Source organism: Trachemys scripta, chromosome 14 (assembly GCF_013100865.1).
Source record: "Trachemys scripta elegans isolate TJP31775 chromosome 14, CAS_Tse_1.0, whole genome shotgun sequence".
Taxonomy (NCBI): domain Eukaryota; kingdom Metazoa; phylum Chordata; order Testudines; family Emydidae; genus Trachemys; species Trachemys scripta.
In genome coordinates, this window is record NC_048311.1 from 33642345 (window position 1) to 33648344 (window position 6000).

Below are 6000 nucleotides of genomic sequence, written 5' to 3' on the forward strand. Positions count from 1 at the left end.
TGCACAATAAAGGGAGGATTGAGCGGCTTCACCCTCATAGGTCCTGGCCAGGCACCTCCTCCTCAGGCACTGACCTCCTTTCCATTCAGATTGGGCTCCTCACCGCCTGCCCCTTCCGGGGTCCCACAGCTCTGCAGGAGCCAGGCCGCAGATCCCCCGTCTGGTCTGGGGCACCCCAGCCCTTCCTACAGCTCTGCTTGTGGGTTTGTTCTGGAGCATCTTGTCTGACTGGACTGGGTGCCAACGGGGCGCTTTCCCTTGCCCTGGAGGAACGGGGGGCTGAAGCCAAATGGGGGGAGGAGGTGAGTGAGTGTGTCAGCAAGTTTCATCCTCTCCAGACAAAACCAACAGATCATGTCCCTCCCAGGCCAGTGCGAGGGCTTGTCAGTCCAATAGCCGTAATATGTGCTGTGTCCCCCCGCCACCCGAAGCAGCCACTGCACAGTGCACTGGACATGGGGCCAGTAGCTGCCTTTTCACCTCTTGCACACGAGCCCTTTCACACTTGACACCATGCACGCCACCTTCCCATGTGCCTCACCTCCCTTCAACTCACTGGCATGCATCATTCAAAAGCCAGCCCATTATTGGGCATAAAATATTTACTGAACTGTGCTTTTTGCAGATATTCCCCTCCAGTCTTTTCCCTTCTGTTGGGAGCAGACACTGCTCTGCCTGTGATCTCAAATGGCTTCTCTTAAATAATACAACCGGGAACATTCCAACACCCAGTAGCCATTCCCCTTCTCCTGACATACCCATAAATATAACAGTGTCACCAACCCATTACAGCTACACTAGAGCCACTGTGGCATGAGTGGCCATTAACACTAGTCCAGGCTGGTAGCCAGCCACCTGGCAATTCTGAAAGGGACAGGTAGGACCCCTAGACATGCCTGAATGGCTCCATTGTTTAAGGCTGTCAGAAATGGGACTGATATATAAATACACGAGGCAGTGCTAGAAATAACAAGGGAGTTTATCTTTCTAGTTATTAATTTTTTTCCTTCCTAAAGAGGCAGCTGCAGCCTGGTGGATGGAGTGCAGGGCTGGGAGCTCCAGTCCTGACTGCATGGGACTCAGGGCCAGCTGCTCAGGCAAAAATTCTCATAGGTGGCCTCTAATTTTAGATGCCTCACACATTTTCTGGGAGCCCGACTTGAGCCACCGAGGGCCATATTCTCAGACACGCTGAGCAAGCACAGCTCCAGCTGGAGTCAACGGATTGGCATGTGCTCAACCCCTCCTAAAAACCGGCCCAAGGTGTCTGTCTGGGCACCCAAACGGCACCCAAAATTAGAGGCCAGTTTTGAAAAATGTGGGCCTTAACCTGTGCGTGTGTGCACATGTGTGTGTGCAGTATGCATCACTCTTCCCAGTGCCGGCTTGCAGGAGTTCTGGGTGAATGAGTGGTTCTTCCCACACAGGTTGTGTGTCTGTGTCTGAGTGAGTGGTTCTTCTCACTGGGGTTGCACATGCGGCCAGTATCCACCCTGCACATTTCCCTTTGAGGCGATCCCATTCCCCACACGGATTGTCTTGGGCTGAGAGCAATTCTCTCGTGATTGGGAGGTGGTATTTGTCTGCACGCTGTCCTGACCCCACCTTTCCCTGCACTCTCTTCATGACTGGCTGCCCTGCCCTGCAGTATTTCCCAGCAGACCCCCCTTGTCTCCCATGACCTTTGGAGAAACAGAGGTTTGCCGACAAAACTTTGTCAAGAGCAAAGGGATGTAAGTGTGGAGCGCCCCAGCTGAGGCCCTACTGTCAGGCGCTCCTCTCTCTTTGCAGGGGCTGCTCTGTCCGTGGTGCTGAACTGGCCAGGGGTAATCCCATCCCTGCCAGCCTCACAGCCCTGCCGCAGACATGCCAAACCTGCGGAAAAAACACAGAAATTGGGCTTGGCTTGGGCTTAATTAGCTTGTGAGTTGCTTGTTGGCTAGTTTTTGTCTTGTGGCTTGTGGCTTGTTTTTTTATCAGCTCCCGGCAAGCAGGGGCAAACAGGGGCGAGGGGGGGAGAGAGTCGGGGTGCACAGCAGGCCCACCACAGTCCCAGCCTGCGTGCCGGGGGATCTAGTCACACAGAGTGTTGGGCTTCTTAGGGATTGGCTTGTTCTGGCCTTGTTTTGAAATGGGATTAGCTTGATTTTTGGCTTACTGTGAAAGTCGGGCGCTTATTTACCGTATGAAAGTTGGCAACTCTGCCCTGCGGTCCCCCCAAAATCACACTCCTCTCTAAATGACCACAGACGTAATGAACCTAAAAGAGAACCTGTGCAGTGCAGCCTGCAGGCCCCAGTGATGCATCCATGACCTTTAGAATGCAGACGAGCTCCGTCCCCTTGCGCGATTTCTCCTCGGTGAGTCAGAGCCTTCGATAAAGTCTAAATGTGTTTGAATGGCATGTGCGGTCACTCCCTATTGATTTGTCCGTCTCTATCAATGTGTGCCCAGAGTCATAATCCGTGATAATCCCCACTGTGGAAGAGGGAGGCGGGTCAGTGGAGGGCAGAGGGATCAGCCTTTCCATAGACCACAGGGGGACATTCATGTTTGGAAAGGATTGCTCCTCTCTGCAGTTCTGTCCAAACTTTCTGCAGGACGCCTGGACTTTCCCCCCCTTCCTGGAGTCTCTGGAAGGGAGTCAGATCTGCTCAGAGAGTGAGAGCGAGAGAGAGATGCAAACTGCACCAAAGAGAAATGCAAATAGAAAACCTCTGCAGTTACAAATGATGCCACGTTCCCCTACTAATCCTGATGTGATCTCAGCAGCCAGGGTCGTCTTCCTTGTAGGAGGATGTGATCTGAAATGGAAACCGCAAATGGGGAACAGCAGCTTGAGTTGCTCCTGCCTTGATGGGACTTGGCCCACAGGACTGTAAATCTAATATATTAAGTATCTACAGAAATATCCCCTTGGTAACAAACAATGTCACTATGAGAGGGGGTTGTCTAGGAAGGAGAACAGCTTGGAAAGCAATCATAAGGAAAACCCATTGCTTCTATTTATAAACTAGATTCATTCAAATGAGACCCATCTAGGCTCTTTTCTGCTTGAGGAGGTCCAGGCAAACTCAAGAGTTGTCAAACAGATGAGTGGTCTGTCTAGTGTCCTATCATAGCTCTTGCAATGGTCAATGCTGAAAACTATAGAGGGAAGGTAAAAGACCCTCCCTCATCTATCTATCTATCTATCTATCTATCTATCTATCTATCTATCTATCCCCATACACACCCAATATCTATCTATCTATCTATCTATCTATCTATCCCCATACACACCCAATATCTATCTATCTATCTATCCAAGCACCTAGAGGTGCATTGTTATAGTGGGGACAGGTTTCTTCTCAGTCCCTTCTGATGATCACGTAGGCTGCTCCCACCCTAAGAAGCGTGAGGTTTGCTGGCCTTGTCTTAGCTATTGTAGCTCAGATGCCACTTGCCTCACTAATACCTTGTAGCAGGGAGAGCCACAGCTTGTTTATATGTTGCATAAAGAGTATGAAGAGTCTCTACAGCCCCCACTGCAAAGCCTCGACCAGATGACGCACCCCTCTGCTGCCCGTGGCTGGGGAGTACGGACTGTCCTCATGCCTGAGGAGGGGAGCTGAGTACCAGGTTGCCCTGACTAGGATCCCGTGGCTCTGGACTGGGGCCGGGTCAGCACTGTGTCACATCCCATTTGTGTAGCGGGGCTGTGAAGCCAGCACAGCCAGCCACCTGGGGGATTCGCCTGGCACACAACTGGTGGCATGGCTCCCCCTGCATTCCCTCCTGTAGCAAATGTGCAGAGGATGTGGCTGTGGAAACAGAGGCTACATGTGGCCCCCAAGGAGCTGTTCAGGCATCTGGGAATTGTTGGAGAACAGAGGCAATTCCCTTGGGCCATGTAAAGCCCTGAGATTGCTCTGACTTACAGGCCGGGCTGTGCCCAGAATACAAGCCAGACAATACATAAAGCCACCTCTGCCTTCCCTTCCCCCTCTTCCTGAATTGAGCAGAGAAATGGGGACCCTCGTCTATTTCCTCCATCCTTGTTTAGGATCCTCTCCCTTTCCCAGGATTGTGACTATTTGTGCTGTTTTTCCCTGGCCTGTTTCCATTCCTGCTCTGGGTTTCAGAGCAGGCTCTGGTGTCCAGGTGGGGTTGTGCTCCCATTTCACTGAGCACAAGTTGAAGAGAGCTTAGAGCAAAGGGAAGAGACCAGTCCTTGTAACAGAAGTAAATTCTCATTCCTTATGAATGGCTAATTGATTTCCCTTTTCATTGGTTTCATTCTCCCCAGGGTGGTGCTGACAGCTGGACTGCCCAGAGATCTCCGCTCCTGAGCAGCGAGTCAGTGATGGTGACAGGCAGATCCTGAAACTATCGATAAACGCTCATTGGGCGCTGGAGCATGGTAAATTGCTATCAACCTCAGTGGATTTCTCTCTCTCTCGCCAGTATCATTTTTCTTGATGACAGCATGTTCAAGAAGTGGTTTGTTTTCTGGATTGTTTTTTGTGGGTGGTAACTTTTTCTTCTTTTTATGCATCAGTTGCTTTCAGAGATCCCTCCCTAAAGATGAGACGAGAAGGAAGACAACATGGATTAGCGCCTGAAGCACCCTCTGCCCTGGCCTCCCAAGGAGGGTTGTTGCTGCACTTAGGGCTGGGTTCACATCGGAGCTTTATCAGGATCTGTATCCTTCCTTAGCAGGCTGGCCCAGTGCTCTGCTCCCTGCTCGGCAGCTGAGAGGGCTCAGGTCTCTTTGAACTGTCTTTAATGCCCAAGTGGCCCATCACTGCTTGGTCTCTTCCTACCCCATGGCTTAGGGATGGCTGCTTGCACTGCTGCATTCAAATATCCTTCTTCGACAGGGTAGCCAGACTTGTGGGTGGTGGGAGCAGTAGGTGTGATATATCTCGGCTTCTGATACTGTCTCACATGACCTTTTCATAAGCAAACTAGGGAAATATACTGCACAACTGCTTGCAAAACCATACTCAGAAAGAGTAGCTATCACTGATTCACAATCCAGCTGGAAGGGCATATCCAGTGGGATCTGGGTCTGGTTCTATTCAATATCTCCATACATGATTTGGATAATGGCATAGACAGTACACTGATAAAGCTGGGAGGGATTGCAAGCACTTTGGAGGACAAGATTAGAGTTCAAAATGATCTTGACAAACTGGAGAAATGGTCTGAAGTCAAATAGGATGAAATTCAATAAGGACAAATGCAAAGTACTCCACTTAGGAAGGAATAATCAACTGCACAAATACAGAATGAATCTGACTGCCTAGAAAGGGTACTGCAGAAAAGAATCTGGGGGTCAGAGTGGACCACAAACTAAATATGAGTCAACAATGTAACACGGCTGCAAAAAAGGGAACATCATTCTGGGATGTATTAGCAGGAGTGTTGTCAGCAGGTCATGAGAAGTAAAAAATTCCTACACTCAGCATTGATAATGCCTCAACTGGAGTATTGTGTCCAGTTCTGGGCACCACACTTCAGGAAAGATGTGGACAAATTGGAGAAAGTCCAGAGAAGAACAACAAAAATGATTAAAGGTCTAGCAAACATGACCTATGCGGGAAGATTGAAAAAATTGGGTGTGTTTAGTCTGGAGAAGGGAAGACTTAGAGGGGACATGATAACAGTCTTCAAGTATGTAAAAGGTTGTTATAAAGAGGAGGGAGATCAGATGTTCTCCTTATCCACCGAGGACAGGACAAGAAGCAATGGATTTAAATTGCAGCAAGGGAGATTTAGGTTAGACATTAGAAAAAACTTCCTAACTGTCAGAGTAATTAAGCATTGGAATAAATTGCCTAGGCAGGTTATGAAATCTCTGTCATTGGAGGTTTTTAAGAACAAGTTAGTCAAACCCCTGTCAGGGATGGTTGAGATAATACTTATCCCTGCCTCAGTGCAGGGGATTGGGCTAGGTTATCTATTGAGGGCCCTTTCAACCCTCCATTTCTATGATTCTGTTATTCTTGCCCTCTC